Below are 18,122 nucleotides of genomic sequence, written 5' to 3'. Positions count from 1 at the left end.
TTTTACGTGAAATGAAAATTTTTATTCTTTATTTAAATATAATTTATTATAATCAAATATTTTTTAATACCTATTATTGATGTTTAAATGTAACTTCGTTTTAACTATCGTGAATTTTTATCTTAAATGAAGCATAATAAGTTAAAACTCAGTTTATGAGTATTTTCACAAAACTTTTATGTAGAGGATGTTTTTCGTATCTATTATTTTTTACATTTTTCGTTTGTTACATTTTTTGAAAGAGATCTTTTCTGAAACAATCTACATATGATTGCCTTGAGATCATCCTTTTAGTTTCTTATCTCATTTGGCAGTCATTTTGTTCAAGCGATAAAATAAGTACATGAGTATTAATATCTTTTATGTAAACTTTGGTTGTTTCAGAAACAGAAAAGCCATCACCTTAATTTGGCTTCTTATTAATTTCTGTTCTCTGATTTTCAGTTTTTTTTTTGGTATATTTTCTTTGCTGAATTCCTGATTGGTTCTTGATAAACGTTGAAAGTTGGATAATTACATTGAGAGTTCTTCGTCTAAAGACAGCCCATCATTGTCAATTGTCAACTTACAAGTCAAATTATTTACTCTCCTTACAATTGAAGAACTGCCAGACCTAAGTTCTTATCAACTTCGGTGGAGGAAGATTGGCTCAGTATAGAGCTAGGACTTTTACCTCTTCAGGAAAGTAATTTAGGATCTTAGAAAATTTCATTCTTTTTTTATACAATTATAAATTTCGGATTCACTTGTATATATTTTCATTTTATAAATATTGTATGTAAATTTTTCTGGTACCAGATATTTTAAAGATTCGGATTGTGAAATACTTATGTAATTATAAGAGGTGTTTGATCGACCTGGGTTTTTGTCCCTTCCATTTGGTAGATTCAGGGATCTGAACCACGACTCAAACAAACGACTGTTCTCGGGCATTTTGAGTTGTAACGAAGAGGTTACAACGTCAAGGAGGACACAAGTTTTCTGCTCCAGATCAAACAATGCGATATCAGGCCGGTTGTGTGCCACTGCGCCATCTGTTATCAATGTGGCATCCCAATATAATTTGTAGCGGCTGCTTTCCAGAAGTGATTTTGGTTGATATCGGTAATGTTCCTCTTCACTGCAAAGCAAGCCTAATTTGAGAGCCAAGTGTTGATGATAAATCTTGGCCATCGCATTGTGTCTGTCCATATAGTCCCTGGGAGCCATAACCGAACATGATGACGTCAAGTGCTGAATAGACTCGGGAGCCTGAAAGCACCTTCTGCATCGGTCAGAGGGGATATCTTGTTTGGCTATATGTTTCAGGTACATTCTAGTAGGCATCACCTGGTCCTGTATTGCTATCAGCCTCCCCTCTGTTTCCGGTAAAAGGTATCCAGCACGTAAGTATGACAGTGATTCGACCTCATTAACATGTTCACTTTTCAGGAGAGAAGCATATCTACCATGAAGAGCCTTGGACTTCCATTCTTCGATCAACTCATCACTCGAGCGCCCGGAGAGCCGATCAGCCCGATTAGACAGTCCAAGAGCCGAACAGTTTTCGTCGGCCCGACAGATAGCCTGCAAAAAAGGTGAGTCACTTTCATGAAAATAACCCCTTAAGGAATCAATATGTTTGTCATGTGCAGCCTCCAAGTTGAGTAATCCTCTTCCTCCTTGTTGTCTCTTAAGATATAGTCTGATGTTAGATGAATGCGGATGGTGGACTCCATATCTCGTGAGCGTAGCTCTTACCGCTCTATCCATCTCGCGGAGCTCTGTTCTCGACCAGGTCAGCACAGCAAACGAGTACATCATGCTAGGAATCGCCCAGATGTTAACAGCGGTAAAAAATGCTTTGGAATTGAGTCCTGTTTTCATCAGGAGTCTTAGTCTGGCATATAGTTTATCTTTAAACATCTTTTTCATCTCCGAGGTTCTAATCTCCAAAGCTTGGTTGATTCCCAAATACTTGTAGGTGCCATCATCGTCTAGAGCCGGTATTGTGACATTATTAATTAAGGTCTGGTGTTGCGTTTCTTGAATTTTTCCCCTTTTTACCTCAAGCACTGCACACTTTTCAATTCCCAATTGCATATTTATTGATTCGCTGAATGCTGCTACAATCTCAAGTAATCTTCTCAGTTGTTCCATACTTGCGGCGTATATTTTCAGGTCATCCATGTACAAATTATGATTGGTTCTTATATTCTGTTGTTTGTCTATGACATAGCCGTACTTTGTGTTATTGAGCAGCATGCTCAGGGGGTTCAATGCGAGGCAAAACCAGACAGGGCTGAGCGAATCACCTTGGAATATACCCCGTTGAATTCGGATCTCGTCTGACGTCTCCAAAAGATCCCCGGCTCGTATCTGAAGTGATGTTTTCCATGTCTTCATGAGGCCCTCCAAAGCAGTTATGATGTTATCTGCTATTCCGTGCATCCTCAGCACCCTCAGCAGCCAAGAATGTGGGATGGAGTCAAATGCCTTCCTATAATCAACCCATGCTACAGATATATTCCTCAGCCTTTTGCGGGCCTGCTTGGTCAGGATATAATCGACCACTAAGAGTTCCTTACTTCCTTTTGTCTTCATTCGGCATCCGCTCTGTTCCTCAGCCATCAAGTTATTCTGCCTGAGGTGGTCGCCTATATATTTAGCTAGAATTGATGTAAATATTTTATATACGGAGGGTAAGCATGTGATAGGCCTGTAATTTTCAGGGTTCCTACTGTCTCCCTTTTTTTAATCAGATGCGTTATCCCTTTCGTAAAGAAGTTAGGTATACCAGAGGGATCCGAGAGTGCCGCCTGGAAGATTTCCGACAATAGTCCATGGACACTTGAGAGGTGCTTCCACCAGTAATTGTGGAGTCCGTCCGCACCAGGAGCTGCCCAATTGTTCAGACCTTTCAGGGCTTCAGTTATGTCTGCCGCTTCAATTCTTAGGTCCTGCATTTGTGCTTGTGGGATTGTCTCCTGTGCCTCTTCTATCCAGTACGCTTGATCGTCGTAGGTAACGTTTTCGGACCAGATCTTACTCCAATACTGGTGGGCGGTTTTAGAGTCGAGATGGCCCTCCGCATGTTCTTTTTTCTGTTCGAGGTTCCGGAAGAACTGTTTTTGGTTCTTGAAAAAAAGTCTGTTGTTGTTGTGTCGCTTTACCTTCTCATTGTAGCGCCGAATACGAAGCCCTAACACTTTTATTTTTTGTTTCATAGTGTCACACCTGAGCGAAATCTTTTCCCCGAACATGGGATCCCGGCGTTTAATACGGAATTCAGAGGCCACCTTTCGGACCGCTTTGACCACTCTAGTTGACGGTGCGGGGTTGCTCAGGTAAGTATGGACAATACCAATTTTTTTCCTTAACCTTGTTATCTCCCTTTGCAGCCGGGCTTTCCAAGGAGGGATTGAGGACTCCATCGTATGATGATGGGCATTCCGTTGTTGGAGCTTTTGTCCATTCATCTCGCATATAGTGGCGGCTCCGGCATATACTACACTTACCACCCGCTCCAATGTTTTCACATTATTCAGATGTTTCGGGAGCGTTGTGTTCAGCGATTGAAGTCTCTCAAGGACCACTCTCGAGTAATCGAGCTTAGGTATTCTTGGTCTACATTCTGGCGTCATTCCCGAGTAGCTCATCAGATTACGTAGAAACGCTCTCTCCACCTCATCATTCTGCACCCTGTCCACAAAAAGACCACTCCTTCTCACCCGTACCGACGACCTGCGAGCCTCGACTGGCTGTTCAACAGTAAGCTGAACAGTCGGAAAGCAAGTATTCTTGATTCTCTCAAGTTCGGCCTGAGAGCTTCTGGTTAGCAAGAATCCATCTCACACGATTGGAGAGCAGCTGGACGTAGGCTGGTCTGGTCGGGTATATATCCCTCCAAGTTTCCAGTAGAAGCTGTCTGTATGTCCTGTCAGACCGTGCAGCAAGATACTGAGCAATATAATGTGCGCGCATTAATAAATAATTCTCATCCAAAGTCCATCGCGTTCGCCTATCCCGCTGTGGCCCAATAGCGGAGCGAGCTGGGGGCTCGCTCAAACTAATTGAGCTATCCCTTCGCTGGGTTGCAGGAATTAGCCTTGCGGTTCCTTCTCGGAGGGGTGCGCCGCTCGCTCCACACAAACCTCCTACAGGCCAATCATCCTGACGGTTCCGAAGAGAGCCAGCCTGAGACTCCCTACCGCCCTGGTGTCTACTTCTCGTTATAGGGGCTGAATATAAGTTATCCCTCAAAGGCTGCCAACCTTCGAAGGATTGTGGCGACTCGGGTACGCGGGGGCGTCAATCCCCGATGGTCTTGCGACCACCCTGCGGTGGTCAACAAAAACAAAAAATATATATATATATATATATATATATATATATATATATATATATATATATATATATATATATATATATATAATAATAATATATATATATATATAATAATAATATATATATATATATATATATAATATAATGATGTGAAATTTTTTCTATTTGAAAAATATTTTTCTTCCATGTTTAGAAAACCATTGTTATATGATTTGATGGAGAAAAAACATTGAAACTCTATATATTAATAATACAGGGGGTTAGTAAATAAGGGCGACAAACTTCAGTAGGTGATTCTGGATGAAAAAATAATGACATTATGGTATATAACTTTTGTCCGCAAATAACTTGTTTTCCGAGATATGGAAGAGTGTTTTACTTGAAATTGACTATTTATTTATTGTTCTGAAACCGGTCGAGATATGCGAATGAAAATTTGTGGCTTCATGAGGTATTTATTACGAATTTTCTGACATGCAATTAAGAATTTTATGTTCATCGCATACGTGTAATGATCTCAATTTTCCTTAAGAAAACAATTGCACGCTACTGAGATATTTCAAACTGACCATCATTTTTTAATTCTTCATTCAACTATTTTGATATTGAAGATCTCTCCCTTGATAGGTGCTATAAAGAGATGTTCTCATTTACTTGATATCAAAGTAAATATCTGTTGTATGATGGTTTCATAAAACCCTACATCAGATATTTAATACTCTGCTGGGGAAACGCAACCACTTAAGTAATTAATAAGCTACAGATAACCCAGAATGAAGTTAAAAGTATCTTCAATATAGAACATAGTACTCCAACAAAACATGTATATGAAAAAACAAAAATTCTTGACATAATGAAACTGAGAAAATTAGAACAGATAAAATGAATACATGGCATAAGGAACAATGAATTAAAAACTCAAATAAAATTGAAGCAGACACTGCAATATCATAGCCACTTGATAAGACAAAGAGAGACACTTAGAAACGACCTTAGAAGGACAAATAAAACACAGATTTCTCCAATCTACAGAAGCATAAATGTATTTAACTCCGCCCCTTCAAATTTGGTTAACATCAGAGATTGGAAAAAGTTTTGCCATGTCTTAAAATACTTCATGAGACTAGAATAGACTTTTTTTTTGTTATTGTAGTTAAGTTTAAAATATTATTTCTGTTGCTGTTTTCGAATCGTAATATAATTAGTAGGCCCTGGTGCCAGTAATGTTTTTGCTGTTTAAGGGTCAACAATAAAGATTATTATTATTATTATCCCCCGACTTTTGCCTATACGCGTAGGATTTCTCCTCGCCGTCGGCTTCTCACTCCTCGCTAAGAGGAACATTCACTCAGTCCCAGATATTTAAAATATCAGAAGGGTAGAGCTCGGTCGTGTCCGGTCCTTGTGGTCCCCCTGGTTCTCGTCGAACTTCTGGTCCTGTTACACGCGATCCTTGGACCTGTCCTTCGTTTCCTAGGAATTTTCTCACCGTCCTTGCAGTACCTAAAAGAACAGCTTTTTGCATTATATTACATATATACTCACTAAGTCCTAGTTGCTTGATATTTCTCTTGAGATTTTTGGGTACTATTCCTGTTGTTGAGATGATAATTGGAATAGTTCTCGTTGATATCATTCCCCACTGGCGCTTTATCTGAAATTCGAGGTACCTATATTTTGAAATTTTTTCGACCTCTTTTTGACGCATGTTATTATTATTAGGTATTGCTACGTCGATGAGTATTGCTGCCTTTTGATGTTTATCCACTAGCAATATATATGGCCTGTTGTGAGGGACTGTTTTATCAGTCAAAACTGTACGATCCCAGTACAGTTTATAGCGTTCGTTTTCCAGGATGGTTTCCGGTCGGTACTTGTACTATGGCACTTTTTCAGAATGAATTAGTGTTAATTTAGTTGCCATTTCTTGGTGTAGTATCTTTCCTACTGCATCGTGTCTCTCTTTATATTCATTTCCTGCAAACATTTGACATCCTCCCGTGATATGTTGGATTGTCTCGTTCGTTGGACACCCATAACGGCATCGATCGTCAGTAATAGTTCGATCCTTTATGATATGTTTGCAGTATTTTTTTGTTGAGATCACTTGATCTTGGATGGCTAAAAGAAATCCTTCCGTTTCTGGATACATCGCACCCGATGTGAGCCAATTAGTCCTCTTTAAAAATCTTGATAAAGTTGATAGTTTTTAAGATAGATGATAATTAATGATTCAAGACACAGAGAGGCCGATGCAGCGCATGAGTCAGAGAGAGGCGGCGATACCTAAAGGTAAGCGACGCATACTTGCGAGTGCGTGAAATTAAAAATTAAAAAACAGGTATAAACAATGAAATTTTTTAAGATCTCTATTTACAATATTTTTAACTATTGTATGAAGAATGAAGAAAAAAATATTATTATTTATTTTTTTTTTTTAATATATTTTTCATGGGTCGAAAGTACCCAAATTTGAGATTTTTCGAACCTTTAAAAATTCATATCTTTAAAAATATTAACTTTATCGTAAAAAGTCAAAATGCCTTTTTTATTTGTATTTCAATACAGAATATAAAAAAAATTTGTCCGGTTGAAAAATAACAATTCCTTGCAATTGTTTAAACAATTTCGGTTTAAACAATATGGCCAGGGTTGCCCCATGGCAACATGCATTTATATTATCAGTAGGACAATTTGAAGAGGATCACATAAAAAAATTGAGGTGGAATAGTTTTCGGTACTCATGCGCCGACATTGCTGACATATTATTGTTTAACATTCTATAGAATTTTCTTTCGGAGTTTTCAAAAATCAATATTATCCTGTTTTCTTCTATAGCTTTCATTGTATCTTCTGAGTCTTTCGGAGTACACACTAAGATTTTGTTTCAGTGTGTCTAAAATTTGTTGAGCATTTTCATTGTTTGGATCATACGTTGTATGTTGCCGGTGACGATCCATTATTATATTCACCATTTTTTGTAATCTTCTAGACGGCGAACCTTTTGCAAATTGGGTGAGCCTCCCAATATCTTGGCGGATGTTATGAACTTTGTCTTCTAGCCTTTTTTGCCAATATGGTTTATTTTGTTGTTTTTTTCTGGCTGGTTGCTGACTTTTAGGTTTTGGCTTCACACCTAGCACTGTTGCTATTGAAAATGCTGCAAAGTATATGATGAGGTGTAATGATTCGAGATCATGGTAGTCAGAAAGATACTTGGGTATAATCTCCTTGTTGGTCATGACCAGAAGATGAGATAGTTTCTTGGATGTCCTCAATCTTGGCAGAATCGGTCGTCTCAATGGATCTGTGCCCTCAAAATCTATAACGCATCTATTCATTGTGGCAAATAATCGCTCCAGTAGTTCTCTTTGGTCTTCTTCTGGATTTTCGACGGGTGCAGCATATACAGGGTCTGTCACGAGGAATCTCACCCATATTTATACGGGAAACTACTGAACGTATTTTCATGAAATTCAACACTTATAAGTATTTCACGAGGCTGATGAAATCTAAAATATTTTCAAGGCCTGAGCACCTCCGGTTTTTCCGGAAATGACGTCAACTTCCGTTTTTCAAATTAGAACACCGTTTTTTTATTGCAGAAATAGATTCCTTAGAGAATTTCAAGTTATTTTGATGTAACATTTTTCAGTTTTGGTTGGAAAATTCTCTCTGAGCGGGAAAATGCGAAAAAAAATCGAAAATAGAGCTCCGCTGAAACAAGAATAACTTCGAGGTTTTTGGATGGAAAATTTTCATTTTTGGGATTTTTCAAGATGTAAGATTGATGTATCCACTTTAAAAATCGAAATCGCATGACAAAATCATGAAAAATCAATTTTTTCAAAATAGAACCCCATTTTTTATGGCAGATATTGAATCTACGTTAAAACATAATGTGAGTGTATGCATCACACCCTTGCCCTAAAATGGATATTTTCTGAGTTATTCACAAAAAACTGTTTTTCGTCTTGAATTTTCAGCTATTTCTTTTCCCTTCACGCCAAACAGATGAAATTTTCAGGAACTGTTATTTGAACCATGCTGTAGATTTTTCACCCCTTCTTGAAACCGACTTCAAGTTACTATTAGGAGAACCATGGCAAACTCTCGCAGTTATAACTAGAGAAGATGCTCAAAGTTTTGACCGTTAATTTCTAGACATTTATTTATACGTCTCAGGAATGCTTCGTGCGTTGCTCTTCTTATTTCATCGGGAGGAAGAGATCTGCAAAAGTGTTTAAAAACCAAATTGAGTTTCAAAACTATGAATCTAAAAATCTAAACAAACCTGAACGCATTTCTGACTCGTTCTATGCAGTCCTATTTATCAGTCAGGGGAGTTGAGTAGACAATATTTTTTATCCTACCCCAAACATAATAGTCTAAAGGAGTTAAATCGGGAGAACGTGGTGGCCAAAGATGTGGACCATTGTTCGCCAACCATCGATCTTCAAATATCCTGTAGAGGATATTTGACATCTTGTTGATACCATAAGTCATTATGGTTCTGTACTAGCGGCTCAATTATTTGAGTCAATATGTCAGAATATCTATCTCCTAAGGGAGAACATTCTTTAAATAATGCAAACATGTGTAGTGTTCTATCTTACCAGTTAAAGTCCCATCATAAATGTGAACATCGAGAATTGCATTATTTTTGATGGCGCAAAAAACCTTGAAACTCCAGGTCTCTTGAAAGTTCCATTGTCTGAAGTGGTGGTTGTTCTCTTCATCCCAATAATGACTATTATGCCTATTGAAAGAACCATTCTTTGTGAATTTAGATTCATCTGTCCAAATTATACAGTCCAAAAAGTTTTCATTCTCTTGAAATCGAATCATCATAGCTTCGCAAAACTCTGTTCTCCTGACGAAATCAGTTTCCTTCAAATGCTGTACCCTATTGAATTTATATGGGTGCATTTTATGTTTTTTTAATATTCTCCAAACACTCGATTGAGATAATCCCAGATCAATCTCGGCATCTTTGAGAGAATTTTGAGGATTCACACGAAAATATGCAAGAACTGTAATTTCGTTGTTCTCATCTTCTACTACACTTTTTTCTCTGTGTATAGTTTTCTTAACGAAAGATCCGACATTTCTCAAGTTTGTCATGGTTCTGTTAATGGTATCTCTCGTTGGTCTGGGTCGGTCAGGAAACCTCTCAATGAACAGTCGAATCGTTCTATCTACAACTTTATTACATTCTCCATGAAGTAGAATGAGATTTGAATAATCTTCATTGGTAAAATTAGGCATAGTGATCGATTTTATAACTTAATACGAATTATCACCAAATTAATAGTAAACACAAAATGCTACTGAATAAAGAGGAATTTGGCAGATGTAATTAATGATATCTATCATTGAAAAAAAGAATGTAAAACATGGTAAGTTTTTGCATATGGTTCATAAGGAATTATTTATTTATCACTGGAGAGAAAACCGATGGCCGATTAGTTGAAATAAAGAGGTTTCCGATACAAATTCGAATCAAAATTCGCCATCTATTTAGGAACAACCTGTAACTTTTTTCTCTTGCATATTAGGGTAGTAAAATCTAAAACATGGTTTAAGTAACAGTTCCTGAAAATTTCATCTTTTTGGCGTGAAGGGAAAAGAAATAGCTGAAAATTCAAGACGAAAAACAGTTTTTTGTGAATAACTCAGAAAATATCCACTTTAGGGCAAGGATGTGATGCATACACTCACATTATTTTTTAACGTAGATTCAATATCTGCCATAAAAAAATGGGGTTCTAATTTGAAAAAATTGATTTTTCATGATTTTGTCATCCCTAACTTTGAAAGCGATTTTTTCACCCCCTGTATCATGAATCGCGATTTCGATTTTTAAAGTGGATACATCAATCTTACATCTTGAAAAATCCCAAAAATGAAAATTTTCCATCCAAAAACCTCGAAGTTATTTTTGTTTCAGCGGAGCTCTATTTTCGATTTTTTTTTCGAATTTTCCCGCTCAGAGAGAATTTTCCAACCAAAACTGAAAAATGTTACATCAATATAACTTGAAATTTTCTAAGGAATCTATTTCTGCAATAAAAAAATGGTGTTCTAATTTGAAAAACGGAAGTTGACGTCATTTCCGGAAAAACCGGAGGTGCTCATGCCTTGAAAATATTTTAGATTTCATCAGTATCGTGAAATACTTATAAGTGCTGAATTTCATTAAATACGTTCAGTAGTTTCCCGTATAAATATGGGTGAGGTTCCTCGTGAAAGACCCTGCATATTCCGTCGTTGAGCATCACTTATTGCTATCACATCTGCGTTGTTTTGTTCCTCAGAGTTCATTTGTGCATTGATGTTGTGTTGGTTTTCAGCACAATCGTAGTTTTCTTCAATTGTCGTTTCGTTGTTAATGAGGTTCCTATTCTGTAGCCTCAGTTGGACTTCATTTTTTATGGTGTTAAGTCTCTCATCGGGTACAAGTTTATTTCTCAATATGACCCGGTATTGGTCGGCTACTCTTTGCTCAGAAACTTGAAGTTCGGGATAGTTTCTGTGGAATTCTGCAAATAATTTTTGACGGTAGCCTATTTTATCCTCTTCCATATTAGTCACTTTATAATATATGCGCATGATCGTTTCATTTATCGAACTTGTCCATTTCATGGGTCTTCTTGGTAGACCTGCTTGGGTGAGTGCTCCTGCGCAGCACCTTCAGCGGTCGGAGAAACTCGTGTTATTCTTCTCCTAGAATGTTGAGATTGTGGAGGCGTAGCATTTTGTTCGACAGACGCCCGTCTCCTTAGCAATCTGTCACCGACGTCCCGCATACTGTCATGTCAAGCGCCGGCTCCAGACACGCCCTGACGAACCTCAGGCAGCGGCTCTATATTCCTATTCCTTAAATTCACCATCATTCATGGGTTCCTCCGTGTCGTGGGGGAGACGGCCTTTGATCGCTTTTTACGATCCGCAGAGCTACGGTGGGAGAATTCTTGAGTTGCTTTCCACACGGCTTCGTCCGTTACCCTGGACAGGGGCCCTTCGACAGGTTTCAGCTTCCCGGGTCAGGGAGCATCCTGGAATCTGCGGTGGGCAGGAGTCGATTCAACTCTCCTGATAGGTGAATCGCTAGAGATTCACCTACCGCTACCCTTTTATTTATTTTTATTATTATTATTATAATTCGTGTAAAAAATTTACCCTGCCTTTTTTTCGTATGCGGCGCCTTTTTCTATACAAAAAAATAGAACATCTTAACGCGTATTTTTCATTTTTTTAATATATCATCAAAAACTATCTAATACAATCACATTAAACCAGAACAATAAAAGAAAATAACACTTATAAATAAATAGGCGCAAAGCTACAACAAATGTTCAAAATGACCTCCCTCAGATGTGCTACAAGATTCAACTCTTCGCCTCATTGATTGTAGTATGCGCGCATATATTCCTGGTCTATTTCTCACAGGCGGCTATAATACGACTTCTCAGGTTCTCAACATTTTTGATGAGAGTGGACTAAGTTGACGACTTAAGATTAAGACTTAAATGCGAAAATCAAGTGATTTTATCAGAGGATTTTAATCCGGCGATCGAGCACGCCAATGTTTCTGTTATTGTTCTGGTTTAATGTTATTGTACTATTAAGTTTTTGGTAATATATCAAATAAATGAAAAATACGAGTTAAGATTATTATTATTATTATTACATTAGATACAGAGTTGAGTATATAACTATAGAACTCTTAAAAACAAAAACTTCAATAAAACCCTAATGAGAAAAATAACATCAATGCAATTTGAAAAAAACAAAAAAATACTGAAATACCCAACATATGAAAATATAAATAACTCTATTCAAGAACTCTTGACCTCCAGATGTCGAACCTATTCTTGAACACGTTCACCGACGGAGCTCCAACAACATCATGCGTAAGTTGATTCCAACAGGCGAAAACTCGGTTGGTCAGAAAATTCTCATGGGATCTCGTATGGAATCTTTCCCGCGTCAATTCTTCATGTGAATGTAAAAGAGAACGCACTTGAGAAAATTCATCCGAATATTTATCTTACGTTTCAACTTGTGAATTACTTGCGATATATAATAATTTCGTTTCCTAAATAAAGTTTATCGCTTTAAATGGGAACTAAAACTAGGAGTTCTTCGGAATTAAAATCCATATTAACTGAGGTTTTCACTAATGGTGAATTCCATAAGTTATTCAATGAAGTTATGATGAACAATTTCCGGCAATTACTAAAGATTGAGGTATTCCACAAATTAGAAGAAGCAAATAGAGAAATCAACGACCTGAAAACTGAGGTGAGAGCATTAAAATCAGAAATAACAAAAATACGAAATAAAAGTGGAAAAACGGATGCATCGGATGTCAATACAGATGTCTCAAATCTAAAACCCGTCATGAATATCAACAAAGTTGACAAATCACCGAAGGATGGAATTCCGTTCGTCGATAACAAGGCCGAAGTTTCTCATAAGAAAAAAATAACAAACCTTTCGGAAAAACATAAAAATACTTTTGCAGAAGCCACGAAAACCAAGGCTCCCAGATTGTCAAATATAAAAAATCAGAGTAACGATTCCGTTACCAAGCGAAATACCCAAATTAGCAGGTCTTTTATAGATAGATCTAGAGGTCAACTCATTGGAATGGCAAAACCTAAAAAAGGTTGGCTTTATCAAGGCAGCATAAGTAACAAAAATGCAACGCCGCAAATGATCATCGATTATCTTCAAATAGGAGATATACCACAAGATGAACTTATTGTTGAAAAACTTGACAGTAAGGGAGACTATTCGTCATTCATGATCGGTATTCCGTTTGAAAAATTGGACCAAATTGGAAATCCAGATTATTGGCCCAAAGGTGTATCAGTTAGAAGATATAATTTTTGGAAGAAACGTAAAGATGATAAGGAAGAGGCTTCTTTTTTAGGGATATAGAGCCTCCGTCAAGTGAGGCGAACTTTATTACTGCAGAAAATAAATGCTTTAATTTGAGTGTCTTCCATCAGAATATACAGTGTTTGAGAAATAAGATCGAGGTTGTTGAGGTTGCCTTGGAGAGTGGAGATATGGACATCGTTTGTTTTTCTGAACACTGGATGCGTGAGGTGGAAGTTAAAATGATAAAGATCCGTGGATATGAACTATGTGCTGTTTACTGTAGGAGAAAACTTAAAAATGGTGGAGTCGCTATATTTTGTAGAAATGGTATGAGTTTAGAAATTACTGATATTCCTTATCTAGTATCGAGGACTCAAGAACAGATAATAGAGGTATGTGGTATTGAATTAACTTTGGCGACAGGAAAAAAATTGAAGATTATTAGCATATATAGATCTCTGATTATGGAAAACATTAGATTATTTCTGACAGATTTTGACTCATTGTTGAGTCGGCTCTGTTCAAATTGTTGTAAAATTGTGATATGTGGAGATTTGAACATAGATTTTTTGGGTTCTACAATATACAAATATGAACTTCTTGATTTACTCACCTCATATAATATTGAAATGTTAATACATGAATTTACTAGATTAGGAAGTTATAGAAACAGTTGTATAGACTATGTTTGTACTAATTTACCTAAAGATGTAATATTGGAAACTAAGATATGCCCCAATGGTCTTTCAGATCATTGTTCGCAAGAAGTATCATTTCTTATTGATGTTGGTCCCGATCTAAGGGCTTATACTTTCACTAGAGTGTTCAGCTCAGATAACCTTAATAGTTTTCAATATCTAATTTCAAGGGAATCGTGGTTGGATGTTTATGATGCACAGTCTGTTGACTTAGCATTTGAAATTTTTGTTAATTCCTTGTCTTTTTATGTGGACTGAGCTTTTCCCATTCAGAAAGTCTATGCTAAGGGCGGGGGTGTCTGCAAACGATGGATCACCAGTGGTATCAGAACATCTTCGAAAATGCTTAGACAACTGTATGCACTGGCTCATAATACAGGATTAGTTGAAAATATCAATTTTTATAGGAAATATAGAAAAATACACAGGAGAATTCTAAAGGCAGCTAAACAACTTCAAAATAGCAGAGATTATAACAATTCGGTAAATAAATCTAAAACAGTATGGAAAATAATAAAAGAGAATATAGGTTGATCTGAGAAAACTAATACTGTAAAATCAATGAGTCTTCTCATCGACGAGAAAATTGTTGATGATCCTAAAATTGTGGCAGATCTTTTCAATAATTACCTTGCTAATTTGCCCTCAGAAATGTACAAAAAATTGCATGATAGATCCATAAATAAGAAACTTAATATTAAAAAGAAAATTGACGTTTCTATGTTCATTTTGCCGGTATCTGAGACAGAAATTTATAATATTATAAGCAGTATGAAAGGATCATATTCACGGGGTGTTGATAATATTTCAGCAATTCTTCTTAAAAACACTACTGCCTGGCTTACACCTGTTGTAACACATCCGTGAATGCGTCACTCCAGACTGGTATATTTCCTAATATTTTAAAATTGGCGCGTATAAAAATGCTATATAAGAAGGGGGAACATACAAATATTGAAAACTATAGACCCATTTCACTGTTGTCATCAATTTCGAAAATTCTAGAGCGAGTAATATTTGAGAGAGTTATTAAATCTTGTTAAAAGCGGCAATATCAACAGATTGGATTCCTGAATAAACATAATTTAATATCCAATTGTCAACACAGATTTAGACAAGGAAGGTCAACTCAGTCTGCATTAGAGTCATTCATTACTAAACATTATGAAAGTATTGAAAAAAAGGAGAAATGCTTGTCAATTTTTATGGATCTCAGTAAAGCATTTGACCTTGTTGCGCATGATTTGTTACTGGAGAAAATGAACTCGATAGGTCTCAGGGGCCATATATATGATTTAATAAAATCATATTTTTGTAGAAGAATGCAATTGGTTGAGGTAGCAGGAGTGCGTTTATCTTTCATTGAAATTGGGTGTGGCATACCTCAGGGTTCCATATTGGGGCCATTACTATTCCTGATATTTGTGAACGATCTTTCTGATGCTGCTGATGATCCATCGAAGCTAATGTTTGCTGATGATAATACACTACTGTGTTCGGGAGGATCAGTGCAGAATGCATTGTTGAGTGCCTGTAATAACATGACACGATTTTCTGAATGGTTTGTTGATAACAAATTGTTTCTGAATATGGAAAAGACATTGTTTATGAGGTACTCTTTGAAAAATACTGAAGACCACAGAAATATAAGCCTCTTACTAAGAGTTGGAAAGAGTTCAATAGAACAAGTTCATTCAGTTAGATTTTTAGGAGTAATCATTGATTCAAATTTGAATTGGCAAGATCATGTTACCAGACTCTGTTCCATTTTATCATCTGTATGCTTTGCTCTGTATAGACTCAGGGATATCACCCATAGGGACATATGTCTCTCGTACTATTTCAGCCACTTTTTATCTAGGATAAAATATGGAATTATGCTTTGGGGTTGTTCTTCATCTACTGAAAGAGTTTTCTAACTCCAAAAGAGGGCAGTAATGTCAATTTGTGGGGTATCTCATAGAACCTCTTGCAGACTACTCTTTGAAAAACTGAGGATATTACCCTTGGTCTGTGTATATATTTTTGAAATTGTAACACGTTAAAAAGAACATCAATACATTCCTGCCTCTGAATTTTAAACATGGATATTTTACACGACAATTGCACGATTTGATAATTCCAAATCATAACTTATCAAGATTCGAAAAATCCCCAAGTTAAATGGGAATCAAAATTTATAATGCACTCCCCTTAGAATTGAAAATATACGTGAGTTCAAGAGGTTAGTTGAAAATTTTTTATTGTCTAAGTGTTTCTACTCTCTTCAGGAATACTTCTCAGATGCTACTTGATTGTATATAATCATTTTGGACATATCCTATACCTTTTTTTATATTTTTTTGTATTCATACATGTAAATATGGTTTTGAGGGATAAATATATATTATTATATATTATTATTATTATTATTTCAAGTTATGCCCTCTTAGATGATTGGTGTTCAACTCAAAGAGATGCGATAGATCGGAGCCGAAGTAACCATTCAATGCTCTAAACGTCACAATCATGTCTTCACGATGCTTACGATCCGCAAATGTGTCGAGACACATGATATTCAATCGATCTTGATAAGTAGGTCTTTGCACCCCGTCTGGCAACCGTATGACACGTCGCTCGAGCATTTGAGCATCTCGTTGAAGCCATATATGTCTTGTAAAGTGCAGCAACGATATCCGGATATCCGGCCCTAAAACACTGCTGGATCATAAATGTGATGTTTTATTTTCTTGCATAAAATCTGCGCTCCATAAAAAAGGCAGGAGAGATTTTTTGTAACGAATTGGATTCAAAAATGACTATTAGTTTGAAATCTTAGTGGTGTACCATTTAATTATTAAAAAAATTTTAGATCATTACCTGTATGTGCACCAATGATGAACATAAAATTCCTAATTGCATGTCAGAAAATGTGTAATAACCAACCAAATTTCATTCGCTTATCTGGACAGGTTGGAGAGCAATGAATAGAGAGAGAGGGAAACTAAATTTATTGATCTTGCAATAAAATAGTTATCGACTGCAGTCTTCCAGATAGTAATATATAGTCCGGGAGCCAGGTGCAAATTTGGTTGATTATTTCCTCTCGAGAGATACTTGGTGAGATGCATCAGATAATAGTAATAAAAAGCATCGTGAATGTCAGCTACGACTCGGTTGGGGGGGAGAGCGGCGGCAGCCCCCCAAACACGAAGAAAAAAAAATACATTCAGTCATTTCCTCCCAACTGAAAATTTGTCAAATTGTAGCTAACCCAATATCTAGACGAAAAAATACAATCAGCTGGCTATAGCATGGTGGATTATACGTCAGCTGGTGCCTCAAACATGAAAAAAAATTATATTTTCAAAGACAGCTCTGACAGCGACTCTGATACTGAATCAGAGAGTGGAAGTAACTAAATATTATTGTGCAACATGTGGAGAAAGTCCTTTTCTCGCGAGTGCGGCACTCTCTGATTCATTATCAGAGTCACTGTCAGAGCTGTCATTGAAAATATTTTTTTTTTTTCATGTTTGAGGCACCAGCTGACGTATAATCCACCATGATATAGCCAGCTGATTGTATTTTTTCGTCTAGATATAGGGTTAGCTACAATTTGACAAATTTTCAGAATCAGAGAGTGGAAGTAACTAAATATTATTGTGCAACATGTGGAGAAAGTCCTTTTCTCGCGAGTGTGGCACTCTCTGATTCATTATCAGAGTCGCTGTCAGAGCTGTCATTGAAAATATTTTTTTTTTTTCATGTTTGAGGCACTAGCTGACGTCTAATCCACCATGCTATAGCCAGCTGATTGTATTTTTTCGTCTAGACATTGGGTTAGCTACAATTTGACAAATTTTCAGTTGGGAGGAAATGACTGAATTTATTTTTTTTTCTTCGTGTTTGGGGGGCTGCCGCCGCTCTCCCCCCCAGCAGAGTCGCAGCTGACGTTCAGGAGGCTTTTTATTACTATTACCTGATGCATTCTACTAATTACCGTTTGAGAGGAACTTGGTCATATATATCTGTTACTGGCTCCTGGACTAATAGTTTTATATTACATATTCAATTAGAAATTATTAGGAAATATAAAAAATAACTATTATTCTTGTGATTTTAAGTGTTCGAAAAATGGCAACTTTGCCTTTGTTGTAGTTGCTCTACTATAGTGGTATATCAATGGCTCCATTATGAATTTTTTGCTGAGTTTTTCATTCTTTC

At 36.7% G+C, this 18,122-nt stretch overlaps 1 protein-coding gene across 2 annotated transcripts in view; it reads right to left on the bottom strand.

The window, feature by feature from the left end:
• LOC123679601 (sphingosine-1-phosphate phosphatase 1-like) overlaps nucleotides 1-18,122 on the bottom strand; it is a 52,988-nt gene that overhangs the window by 32,987 nt on the left and 1,879 nt on the right. The gene's annotated exons all lie outside the window — the stretch shown is intronic.

Source organism: Harmonia axyridis, chromosome 5 (genome assembly GCF_914767665.1).
Source record: "Harmonia axyridis chromosome 5, icHarAxyr1.1, whole genome shotgun sequence".
NCBI classification, from domain to species: domain Eukaryota; kingdom Metazoa; phylum Arthropoda; class Insecta; order Coleoptera; family Coccinellidae; genus Harmonia; species Harmonia axyridis.
This window is presented reverse-complemented; position numbering and strand designations above follow the sequence as displayed.